This window comes from Phyllobates terribilis, unplaced genomic scaffold (genome assembly GCF_046119375.1).
Source record: "Phyllobates terribilis strain yellow unplaced genomic scaffold, ASM4611937v1 Scaffold_1__5_contigs__length_1240528914, whole genome shotgun sequence".
Lineage (NCBI taxonomy): Eukaryota > Metazoa > Chordata > Amphibia > Anura > Dendrobatidae > Phyllobates > Phyllobates terribilis.
The window spans coordinates 355,760,808-355,774,158 of NW_027362761.1; the positions used below are offsets into that span (position 1 = coordinate 355,760,808).

General features: G+C 41.1%; 1 protein-coding gene across 11 annotated transcripts in view; it reads left to right on the top strand.

The window, feature by feature from the left end:
* The window catches only part of PITPNM2 (phosphatidylinositol transfer protein membrane associated 2), a 398,693-nt gene that overhangs the window by 238,745 nt on the left and 146,597 nt on the right, over positions 1 to 13,351 (top strand). The gene's annotated exons all lie outside the window — the stretch shown is intronic.

Consider the following 13,351-nt stretch of genomic DNA (forward strand, 5'->3'; position numbering starts at 1 on the left):
TTCTATGACAGAATCACTGACTGGGTGGATCAGGGAAATGCTGTAGATATAGTATATCTTGACTTCAGCAAAGCATTTGACAAAGTATCTCACACCATCCTTATTGAAAAAATGACCAAGTATGCAATGGACCAGGCAACTGTTAGGTGGATTCATAACTGGCTTAGTGATCGGACTCAAAGGGTGGTTGTAAATGGCTTCACATCCAGCTGGATGAATGTCTCAAGTGGGGTACCACAGGGCTCCGTCCTGGGACCTGTATTGTTCAACATCTTTATCAATGATTTAGATGAAGGAATTGAGGGTAAACTGATTAAATTTGCTGATGACACAAAGCTAGGAGGGATAGCTAATACTAGAGAAGAGAGAGAGAGGATTCAAAAAGACCTAAATAAACTGGAGCAGTGGGCAGCAACCAACAGAATGGTTTTTAACAGGGAAAAATGCAAAGTACTACATCTGGGCAATAAAAATGAAAAAAGCATATACAGAATGGGAGGAATAGAGCTAAGCAACAGTACATGTGAAAAAGACTTAGGTATACTAATAGATCATAGACTAAACATGAGTCAACAGTGTGATGCAGCAGCAAAAAAGGCAAATACAATTCTGGGATGTATTAACAGAAGCATACAGTCTAGATCACGTGAAGTCATTATCGGTCTTTACTCCTCTTTGGTCAGACCTCATCTGGAATACTGTGTACAGTTTTGGGCACCACATTTTAAAAAAGACATAGACAAACTGGAGCAAGTTCAGAGAAGAGCGACCAGAATGGTGACTGGTCTGCAAACCATGTCCTATGAGGAACGGTTGCAGGATTTGGGAATGTTTAGCTTGCAAAAAAGAAGACTGAGAGGAGACTTAATAGCTGTCTACAAATATGTCAAGGGCTGTCACATTGTAGAAGGATCATCTTTATTCTCATTTGCACAAGGAAAGACTAGAAGCAATGGGATGAAACTAAATGGGAGGAGACACAGATTAGATATTAGAAAAAACTTTTTGACAGTTAGGGTGATTAATGAGTGGAACAGGCTGCCACGAGAGGTGGTGAGTTCCCCTTCAATGGACGTCTTCAAACAGAGGCTGGACAGACATCTGTCTGAGATGATCTAGTGAATCCTGCTTTGAGCAGGGGGTTGGACCAGATGACCCAGGAGGTCCCTTCCAACTCAACCATTCTATGATTCTATGATTCTATGATATATATATATATATATATATACAGTACAGACCAAAAGTTTGGACACACCTTCTCATTTAAAGAATTTTCTGTATTTTCATGACTATGAAAATTGTACATTCACACTGAAGGCATCAAAACTATGAATTAACACATGTGGAATTATATACTTAACAAAAAAGTGTGAAACAGCTGAAAATATGTCTTATATTCTAGGTTCTTCAAAGTAGCCACCCTTTGCTTTGTTGACTGCTTTGCACACTCTTGGCATTCTCTTGATGAGCTTCAAGAGGTAGTCACCGGAAATGGTTTTCACTTCACAGGTGTGCCCTGTCAGGTTTAATAAGTGGGATTTCTTGCCTTATAAATGGGGTTGGGACCATCAGTTGTGTTGTGGAGAAGTCTGGTGGATACACAGCTGATAGTCCTACTAAATAGACTGTTAGAATTTGTATTATGGCAAGAAAAAAGCAGCTAAGTAAAGAAAAACGAGTGGCCATCATTACTTTAAGAAATGAAGGTCAGTCAGTCCGAAAAATTGGGCAAACTTTGAAAGTGTCCCCAAGTGCAGTTGCAAAAACCATCAAGCGCTACAAAGAAACTGGCTCACATGAGGACCGCCCCAGGAAAGGAAGACCAAGAGTCACCTCTGCTTCTGAGGAAAAGTTTATCCGAGTCACCAGCCTCAGAAATTGCAGGTTAACAGCAGCTCAGATTAGAGACCAGGTCAATGCCACACAGAGTTCTAGCAGCAGACACATCTCTACAACAACTGTTAAGAGGAGACTTTGTGCAGCAGGCCTTCATGGTAAAATAGCTGCTAGGAAACCACTGCTAAGGACAGGCAACAAGCAGAAGAGACTTGTTTGGGCTAAAGAACACAAGGAATGGACATTACACCAGTGGAAATCTGTGCTTTGGTCTGATGAGTCCAAATTTGAGATCTTTGATTCCAACCACCGTGTCTTTGTGCGACGCAGAAAAAGGTGAACGGACGGACTCTACATGCCTGGTTCCCACAGTGAAGCTTAGAGGAGGAGGTGTGATGGTGTGGGAATGCTTTGCTGGTGACACTGTTGGGGATTTATTCAAAATTGAAGGCATACTGAACCAGTATGGCTACCACAGCATCTTGCAGCGGCATGCTATTCCATCCGGTTTGCGTTTAGTTGGACCTTCATTTATTTTTCAACAGGACAATGACCCCAAACACACCTCCAGGCTGTGTAAGGGCTATTTGACCAAGAAGGAGAGTGATGGGGTGTTACGCCAGATGACCTGGCCTCCACAGTCACCAGACCTGAACCCAATCGAGATGGTTTGGGGTGAGCTGGACCGCAGAGTGAAGGCAAAAGGGCCAACAAGTGCTAAGCATCTCTGGGAACTCCTTCAAGATTGTTGGAAGACCATTTCTGGTGACTACCTCTTGAAGCTCATCAAGAGAATGCCAAGAGTGTGCAAAGCAGTCATCAAAGCAAAAGGTGGCTACTTTGAAGAACCTAGAATATAAGACATATTTTCAGTTGTTTCACACTTTTTTTTGTTAAGTATATAATTCCACATGTGTTAATTCATAGTTTTGATGCCTTCAGTGTGAATGTACAATTTTCATAGTCATGAAAATACAGAAAAATCTTTAAAAGAGAATGTGTGTCCAAAGTTTTGGTCTGTACTGTATAAAACATATAAGCAGTCCAGAATTGAGAAGAATATCAGGTGACCGTACGCAGACTGGGCATATAGTAATAGTATTATATATAGGATTAACTGGTAAAGCACAGAATTAACATTAACAACAAAAAATGTTTATAGTCTGAGCTAATATAAGATCTAACTAATATTATATCTTATTGAAGCCATCATGGAAGGGTATCAATCTTTGAATACATTAGGGACGCTAGTCAAGTAATTTTTCTATCCTCCCCCTTTTTTTTTTTTAAATTAATTTAGGCGTAGTAGTCCCAGGTTATTTTTGAGATCCTCTAATATATACCACGCTGTAGAAGTGAATGGTTCCACTATTTTCTTTTTTTCGTTTGATGAGCAGCAAGTTACAATAAACTGTTTCCACTTTAGGAGAAATTTGCCAGCTTGTGCTTCCTTATTGCTGAGGGCATCTTGTTGTTCCACTCCCATAAAGTGTTTCAATTGAGCAGTCAATTCTGCAATAGAGGGAATGTTGGGGGTCTAGCCAATATTTAAGTAACTGTTTTTTTGCCAGTAAGAGTAGGGTGTGGAGCAATTCAGGAGGACCTCCCTTCTTCCTATCAGGGTTCTCTGTGTTACTCCAGAAGTGTAACAAGGCTAGATATATGGAGAGAGGGTATATCTGTGACACCCCAGGGGTCTGGTTGCCACAGTGATAGAGATATTACGTCTGAGAGCAGGTGGGAGGTCCTTTGGTCAGGGATCCTGTGCATGCCACACCTCCTGCCCAGTCTTGGGAGGGGAAGAACTTCCCCTATATAAACCCGGGGCTGAAGCAGGGTTAGGAGTCAAGGAGAGTAGAGACAAGAGACAGTCATAGGAAGAAACAGCTGGAGCTCAGTGGGAGCAATACTACTACGAGTCAGGGGCTGGCAGCTGCAGAGCTCGCCCTGACTGAGAAGCTTTCTTACCGGACCCGGCGTCCGAGGCTGTGGGGACTAACTCCTACCCAGCAGCAGAAGCCGACCGGCAAGGGATTTCAGGTCCTCAGGCCCAGAAACCCGAAGGCACGGTCACACGTGTGGGACCAGCACCGCCATCGTGGAGCGGAAGCCAATAGAAGGCCCCGAGTCACCGGCCATACGGGTGAGCACCACACAGTACACTCAGGGACGTGGGCTACTTATATCCGCTTCTAGCAAGGTAGCCAGAAGAGTACAGTCAGTTTGGGAGGCCTACAACTCCGCCTGGCCAGGGGAGATCCCATCTGCTCAAGGACTGACCAGGCCCCGTTCGCTAGCAAGTACTCCGGGAGGGTCTATCGTTGTTACCAGTAAAGACCCTGAATTACACCGCACCGTCTCTGAGTGGTTCCTGCTACCCCCATCTTCCACGTCGGCTGCCCTGAGGCCATACCCCTCCCGTTGGGGGTTATACTATCACGCTGCACAATTCTACACCGGCCTCAGCGGTCTGCCCTGCAGCGGCAGCTCCATAGCTGCAAATCAACGGGTGGCGTAGTCGACACTCAAATAACATCTATCAAGACTGCCACACACTGAGTCTGACTCCCTGGGCACGGACCGGGTCCCCGCCACTCGGAGACTACAACCCTCATCTGATCCGGTTCCGGGTAAGCCCTCGTGCGCGAGACGCTGCGCGACACAGCAGGCCCAGGGGCGCGTCATATCCTCGACCCCAAATAGTGTGAATCATAGCTAATGCTTGACTCCAATATGAAGCTGCCTCAGGGCAGGACCAGAGACCATGTATTAGGTCAGAATAAGGATGATGGCACTTAGGACAAGCAGTTACCCTATTTGATAGTGGATCTTTTTTCGGTATGTTAATGGCGTAGATGGCCCTGTACATAATTTTAGACTGAGTTTCTCTCCATGATTCGCTTATAATGGGTCTCCTAAAGATACTCCAACCCAACCTGATCTTAACAGGAATTTCCACGTCCTCCAATTGTTGCCTCCAATATTTAAAAAAAATGTCTGGGTGCACCCCCAACAAATTAGATCTCAATACAGAATAGAGAGGGGGTACCCATTGGAGATAGCAATATGACATCCAATTCGTTCTGAGAAGCCTCAAAAGTAACGTCCCTCAAGTTTGTCATTATGGAGAGTTTGATTTGTTAATATTGAAAGCAATGTTGGAGAGGTAGTTTATACTTTCCCATACATTCTGTACATGTCAACCATCTCTGCTCAGTAGGGTGGAGGAGATGAGAAACGTTATCTATACCGGCATGTTGCCATTTTAAAAATAATTTGTTTTCACTGCCCTGAGGGGGAATTCTGGATTCTGCCACAGTGGAAGGTCTTTTGAAATTCTAAAGGAAAGGCCAAATTTTTTCCTAACTGCCTTCCATGTGGAGATGGTGTCTCTAAAAGTCACTGATTTTTTGATTGTTAGGGGTAGCGAGGTATATCGAGAGTGTAGAAGGGCAGTTAAATTGAAAGGGTATGCATAGTCGGATTCCAACGTGTAGTCAGAATATGTACGTCTCTGGTGGAACCAGTCTATTATGTAACGGAAGAGGCAAGCGAGGTTATAGTCTCTGATGCTTGGAAAATTAATGCCTCTGTCGTCGTTAGAAGCCATAAGTTTGTTCAGACTAATCCTAGGACGGTTTCCCTTCCATATAAAATGGCTGAAGGCCCTATTAAGTGATGTTACACCAGAGTGCTGCAGGAGCAATTGTAAGGTTTGAAGTTGATATATAATCCTAGATGTACTGATCATCTTTAACAAGTGTGCCCTCCCCAGAAAAGATAAGGGCAGATCTTGCCATGACTTTAATTGGTTAATGATTTTTTTTATGAGAGGGGGATAATTTAATGTATATAGAGATGAAGGTGAGCGACCTATTTTGATACCCAGATAGTTATGTGTGAGGGAGCTAAAGATATACCATTAAAAGAACCCTTTGGATAAAGTTTTATTCCTTTTTCGGTTAATGGAAGCGATTCACATTTTTTGGCATTTATTTTAAACCCAGAATAGGAATCAAAATTCTTAAGCAGATCTAGCACTGTAGGTAAATGCAGAAATGGGATCAGACATGAACAGAATGATGTCATCTGCAAAAAAAAGCCACCTGAATTGATCTTCTAGTTAATTGTATGCCTGAGAAGGCGTTTGGATCTGATAGAATACGAACTAGGGATTCCAGTGCTAGGTTGAAGAGTAAGGGGGACAGCGGACAACCTTGTCTTGTTCCCTTCTTAAGTGGGAAGGGAGTGGATAGAAAACCTGGTGTATATACTGTACTTGAGCTTTTGGAGACGTATATAAATTGCGTATGTAATTAAAGAAGGGGCCTGTTAAGTACATCTTTGCTAAGACCTTGTACAACCATTCCCAATTTATGTTATCAAAGGCCCTTTTCACGTCTAGTGAACCAATCACTGGGGAGCCTTTTAAGTTAGATGAGGAGTGAATTTTGTCCAGTACCAATAGTACTTTTCTGATATTCAGCGTAGCTGGATGACCTTTTATACAACCCGCTTGGACCGGGGATATGAGGCGAGGTAAAATGGAGGCCAGTCTGTCGGCCACTTTGGTCTTCTTTTGAACTGTTTTTCCTTAGTGTTAATTTTTTTTTTTTAGACAAAATAGTGTAGACTATGCCAAATATATGTCACTTAATAAAAACTGACTAGCTGAATTGTTATAAGCTCTATGAAGAAACAGGAGGTCAATTTTCCCTGTATGAGTCAAAAGTAGAAGAAGTCCAACTCACAACCGCCGAAGAGGAGTCCAGTGTGCACGGAACCACGTCAGGCCAAACGTCAGGTAATGGAAAATTGAAGAGATGCTCGTTCTAGCTCCTGATAGGTTAAAACTTCAAAATTTATTAGAGAAATGAAAATATTGATGATGAAAAGATGCACATGGTAGAAGAAAGAAGATGAAAAAATATGCATTTCAAGCGCTATCCGGCATTCTTTGTCACAGCTTCTTCATCATCAATATTAAATTTTTTCTAATACATTTTGAAGTTTTAACTCATCCCAGGAGCTGGAATGAGGATTTCTCCAATTTTCGATGAGTCAAAAGTCCCTGAAAGGGGGAGGAGGAGCAGCTGGGTCAGGAATTGAAGAGGGGAATGATGAATGCTGGGACAAGAGACTTCCTGTTTCTACATAGAATATAAAAAAAAGAGAAGAATTAGCTGGGTAGAAAAGCAAAATGAGCAATTGTAAGTACATAGTGTTAGATGATATGATGAATGCAATATATTAAGAGAATAAAAACTTTGATGGGAGGAGTGCTTCTTTAAGTTTTTGCATTTTTTTTATAGTATAAATAAACCATATGTTTAATTTGTTTTTTTAAGTCAAAGAATAAAAGCTTGTAGGATAGCTGAGAATGTTTGCTTATCTTCATTATTCTAGACTTGTCATGCGCAATATTTTTTGGCCCCTGATCAAAATGCTTACAAATAAATCATGTCCAAGATGCAGTGTATGCTCTGTGTGCTGTACCATATTGCTTCAAGCTGAAAGATTTCTGTGGACAGCTTTAGTAGTCCCTGGCAGGTCTTAGTTTGGGTTGCTATGGGAATGTTGAAGCAGCAACAGGTGTTGCATTTGGCATAAGACAGTATTGAGCACTAAATTCAGGTTATTAATAACCAGGAACTAGAATCAATACGGAAATCCATAGCAACAAAATCACACATTTACATAAACGGTTTTAATAATATTTGGCGATTGCTTTGGATTGAAGAGTTTGATGTCACCTGCTAAATTTTGCCTATATTGTCACTATGTAGTGGGTGTATTTGTCAGCTGTATGGAAAAATCTAAAGGCCATCTTTTATTTCATTACACTATATTCCCTTACTGCTGTTTCCAGCATGATATTTGATGGGTATGGGATCAGTTTCTTTTTTGACTTAATCAGTGTTTCAACTTTTCTTCCATTATTTATATAATATATGCATTAATTTTGGAGACGGGAATAAATTATAGTATCTTAGTCTGATAATTGAGGCCAGTCTAATGCATGGGTCTTTCTCTGATTAAAGGAAATTTGTTAGTAGGATCACCCCTTCTCAACCGTCTATATGGGCATGTAGGTCATAGGAAGATCAATAAAATGATACCTTGATATCTGCGATCCGATATCTTATTCCAGAAAAATCCACGTTTTTCTTATATGTAAATGAGCTGTTCCAGGCTAAGGGCCGGACATAGATCTACATGAGAATCTGCCTCCAGAGATTAATATAATTAGAAGGGGGAGTTACCGGTGTGATGTGTGATGGCCGCTCTCTGCTCTCCTGATGTCACTGCAGAGCTGTGTGTGATTATACCTGACACATCTGCAGGTTCCTCTAAGGCACATATGTCAAACTATGGCCCGCAGGGTGAGTATATTCAGCCTGCGACATCCGGCATCACACTTTCCACTGTATCGGCATCCTTGATATTGACACAGTTGAAAGCAATGATGGAGGAGGGAGTGTCAGCTGACACTTTCTCTCCCATCACTCCCGCTCTGCATCTGATGTCTCAGGACAGCGGGTGCAATGACGTCATTACAACGCACCCTATGTGAGGTTCATTACATTGTATGGAGGACTATGTGGGGCCATTATACTGTATGGAGCACTATATCTGGCCATTATACTGTATGTAGCACTATGTGGGGTCATTATACTGTATGGAGCACTATATGTGGCCATTATACTGTATGGAGCACTATGTGAGGCTATTATACTGTATGGTCCACTATCTGTGGCCCTTTATACTGTCTGGAGCACTATGTGGGGCCATTATTCTGTATGGAGCACTATGTGGAGCCACTATACTGTATAGAGCACTATGTGGAGCCACCATACTGTATGGAGCACTATATGGAGCCCACTATACAGTATGGAGCACTATGTGGGGCTTATTATGCTGTATGGAGCACTATGTGGGGCTGTTATACTGTATGGAGCACTTTTTTTTTGTGGCCATTATAATGTATGGAGCCATTATACTGTATGGAGCATTTTTGTGGCTATTATACTGTATAAAGCACTATGTGGGGCCATTATACTGTATGGAGCACTATGTGGGGCCATTATACTATATGGAGCACTATGTGGGGCCATTATACTGTATGGAGCACTATGTAGGGCCATTATACTGTATGGAGCACTATGTGGGGCCGATATACGGTATGGAAGGCAATGCAGGGCCCTGTTATACTGTATGGAGGATTTTTTTTGTGGCCAGTATACTGTATAGAGGTCTGTGTGGGGATTACAGTTGCAGTTACTGTGATGGGGTCACCATTTTTTGTCTGCAGGGGGGGTGGAGGGGGGGAGATACAGTAGGGTCACCATACCATGCAGAGGGTACTATGGATGAATTCACTTTGGGGGTATCTTACTGTGTTTGGGGACACTTTTTTTGCATCATAGTTTATTATCTCTATTATTTAAGGTTTTTTTATCCTTTGTTATTACATATTTAAAGTAGACCATTGGGCCATTTGTTTTTTACTGTACTTACATAACATATTATATTATTCCAATATTTTACTGTAAGATTTATTAATTAAAATGTACTTTGTTCGTGGGACAACCCTTTTAAGTTTGTTTACATATGAAAAAGTTCATCATTACATTTGATGAGGAGGAAAAACTTGAATTGTAGACATTTTTTTTTATAAATATCAAGGTTGGCCCACATCTTTGTCCAAGATTTTATTTGGCCCTCTGTGTATTTGAGTTTTATATCCCTGCTCTAAGGGCTTCAGCTTCCATCACATAGGAAGCCAGTGTTAGTGTTGTTGCAATACATCAGAGCTGTGAGAGCTGCAGCAAATGTGTTCTAATGAGTCAATGTTCAGTTCTACTGTATTGTGTTAGTTACATGTCTCACTCTGGTAAATCCCCCTTTCATTAAAAATGAAGGATCCTAAATAAAAAATGGTTCCCAGACACTGTCAAGCATTGCTGACACTGGATATGCATTACCAGGATCTTTATTCACACAACGCATTTCAAAGTCTTATAGATGCATATCTAGTGTCAGCAATTCTAGACCCAACCTGAAGGAGTCGATGTGATTCCGAAACGCATTATATGAATAAAGATCCACTCCAGCTCTGAAATAAAAAAAACAATGCTGGAGTGGTGCCTTAACCTTTTGTCCATTTTAACTGGGCACTGCAGAGGACCGTTCTAGGGATTGGAGGAATAGGTGATGTGTAGGCTTTATAAAAATGTTAATTCTGTTTGCCAATGGCATGGTTTACTGGAAGAAAAGCTAATATTAATCTGTTTACATTGCTTGTTGTGGCTGCGAATTTCCATACTGGCACATTGCTTCAGCTAATCACAGTGGCGATTACGGAAAATGTTCTGCAATTTTGGTTACTTTTGTGTTTCAGTACTCTTCCATATTCAAGTTCACAGTTTGCTGACAATGAATAGAAACATTCTTAAAATTCCTAGTCGGAATATGCACTTCTGCAGCCATGAAAATATGAAGCTGCTGCTCCGTGACATCAGAAACCGCAAGATATAGACAGAGAGGAGGCACACGTTGCAATGATTTTTTTCTTTAAATGTTGCATTTGTGCAAATTGAGAAATTGTCAATTACAAAATAAAGCTCAGTTGGTTCACTTAGAACCCAAATGGAGTAATTTCATTAGCACCCAAGTGCCAAGGCCTAAATGTACTTTAATGCCTAGTCGACGTGGTTGTGACAAATTACAACATAGTCACTTGTGGGTTATTACATTGTGCTGTAACTTCTTGCAACAATAATAATTCTAGTAAGAAATGTAAGAAAAAATTACTTCTTTTACTGAGATTTTAGTACTGGTAGTTGTCTTTGTTATCTTTATTTTTATTAGCTTTAGACTTGGCTCTAATGAAATTTTTGATTCCTGAGCATCAAAACAGGAATAATAAAGAATTTCAGATTCTGTGAACTATTTGATTCCAAGGAATATATTTAGTTTTGTGTATTGTAGTTACATCAGTTAAAAAAAAGACACAGATCCATCAAGTTACACCTTTCTCTACCAGCTATACATTATCACTAAATTATTTTAACCCACAATACCATTTGTTGTGAGAAAAGCATCTAGCTTTTTTTTTTAAGGGATTCTGTCAGCAAGTTTTTGCTCTGAGAGCAGCATGATGTAGAGGCTGAGAACCTGATTCCAGTGTTGTATCACTTACTAGGCAGTGTGTTGCTGTTTCAATAAAATCAGTGTTTTATCAGCAGGAGATTATCACCACAGGACTAGGTGTTTCATGTCTCCTAGTCAGCTGCTCTGTGTAAACCCAGCCCCACCACTGATTGGCAGCTTTCTGTCAATGTACAGGGTACACAGAAAGCTGCCAATCAGCAGGGTTGGCGAAGTTATACAGGGCTCGGCATTCAGAAACCGACTACATGTGCAGCTGACAAAACAGTGATTGTATCAAAATGATAGCATGCAGACCAGCAAGTCTGGAATCTGGGTATCAGCCCATACATCATGCTGCTCTTGGGGTACATAACAAAAACCTTTTCACAGATTCCCTTTAAATGCTGATATAGTATCTATCATTACTACCTCTTGTGGTCGGGCATTCCACAGTCTGACTGCTCTAACTGTAAAGAACCCTTTCCTATTTAGATGCCAGAATTGCCTTTGCTCCACACATAATGAGTGCCCCCTGGTCCTTTGCAAGGTCCTTGGAAATAATAAATCGTGTGAAAAACCTTTATATTAAGCCTCGTTCACACATCCTTATTTAAACACATACAAGAATAAATGGTACCAGTGTCATCAGTGGTTAGGATCACTGTTTCTTCAGTGTGCGGTGTGTGTGTCCGTTTATAAATATTTTTCACCGATGAATAAATAAATTACATCGCTTCTCCTATGCATTGCAATGTTAAACACGGACAGCACACGGATTGTACACTGATGTCATCCATGTGCTGTACATATTTTTCACTGACCCATAGACTTGTATTGGCCCTTTTCATCCGTGCTTCTGAGGAAAAAACGGACATGTCTCTGTATTTTTTGCGCAGACACATGGTCTGAGAAAAACACAAACCTGTGCACAGCACCACAGATAACAATGGATATGTGCCGTGTCCGTGACAAAAACAGAAACAAAACATATGTGCAACACGGACATCTGAATGAGGCCTTATATGTATACATATAAATGAGATCACACCCGAGGACTATTTATTTCTAAGCTAAACAAGCCCAACTTTTCTATCCTCTCGTTATAATTCTCTCTTCCATAATAATCTAGTTTCCCGTCTTTGAAATGACTCTAGCTTTTAAAATGTGGAGCCAAAAACTGGGTCCCATGTCAATGATGTGGCCTTACATGTGATTTATAGAGGGGTAATAAAACATTGAGATCATAGAATTTCTATTGTTTTACGCACCCTAAAATCTTGCTTCTGTTTTTTAGCTGCAGCTTGATATTGAGCACTGGTGCTCAGCTTACTTCTAACCAGAATACCCAAGTCCTTCTCCTTTTCGCTAATCCTTCGTGTTTATGCAGTTATACAATTTCTGCGGCCTAGATGCATTACTTTACATTTATCAATATTAAACTTCTATGCTTTTGCCCGTGCAGGCATCTTATCTAGGTCATTCTGCAATACTATACTGTTAGCTCAGTTTTTATTATCATACAAAGTTTTGTGTCATTAGTAAATACCGACACTTTGTTTTCAGTCTCCTCCACAATGTTATTAATAAAAAGATTAAAAAGAACTTGTCCTAACACAGATCCTTGTGGTCCCAGTACTGACTATATCCCATTTAGAGAATGTACCACTTACGATCGACTGTTTGTTTCCTGTCTCTTAACCAATGTTTTGACAATGTGCATATTGTCACATAATTGCAAGGGACAATGGGCGCCTACCCTGTCCCTCAAGCTAGGGAAACCATAGGTTATCAATGTCCCCTGAGTTACTCCAGATGGTGGAGATGCTGGGGTCTTCTACCTTGCTATGCTCCTATATAATCTCTTCTCTGTTATCCGGGGATAAAAGAAAACTACAATCATACAAATATACTTACACAGGGAGTCAAACACACAAACCGACTTCCGGCAGAAATCTCCTGAAACACTCTCCAGCTGCCTACTCCAAACACTGAACTTCTCCTTCAACTCCAAACCAGGTAGTGGTAAACTATCACTGGCAACTCCCAAGTGCAAATGGTGAGCATGTATATCACAGGGGAGTGGCCAACACAGAACAGCTGAAACAATTCAGGATGGAGAGCTCCAGGAGACAGAATTGATTAACCCTTGCAATAACAGAGCAAGGAAAAGCCTGCACTGCTAATAGGAAGGTGAAGCATATCTAATCAGTGCAGGGGTTTGTGTAACCAGACTCCACGATCTTCTGGCCCCTCTCTGTTGCGAATGCCCGTGACACATATAGTGTCCCTGCGTCTGAAGCTTCAGTATAAGGCTTGTTGTGTGGTACAGTTAGTTTCTCCTGACTTCTGTAAAACACGTGTT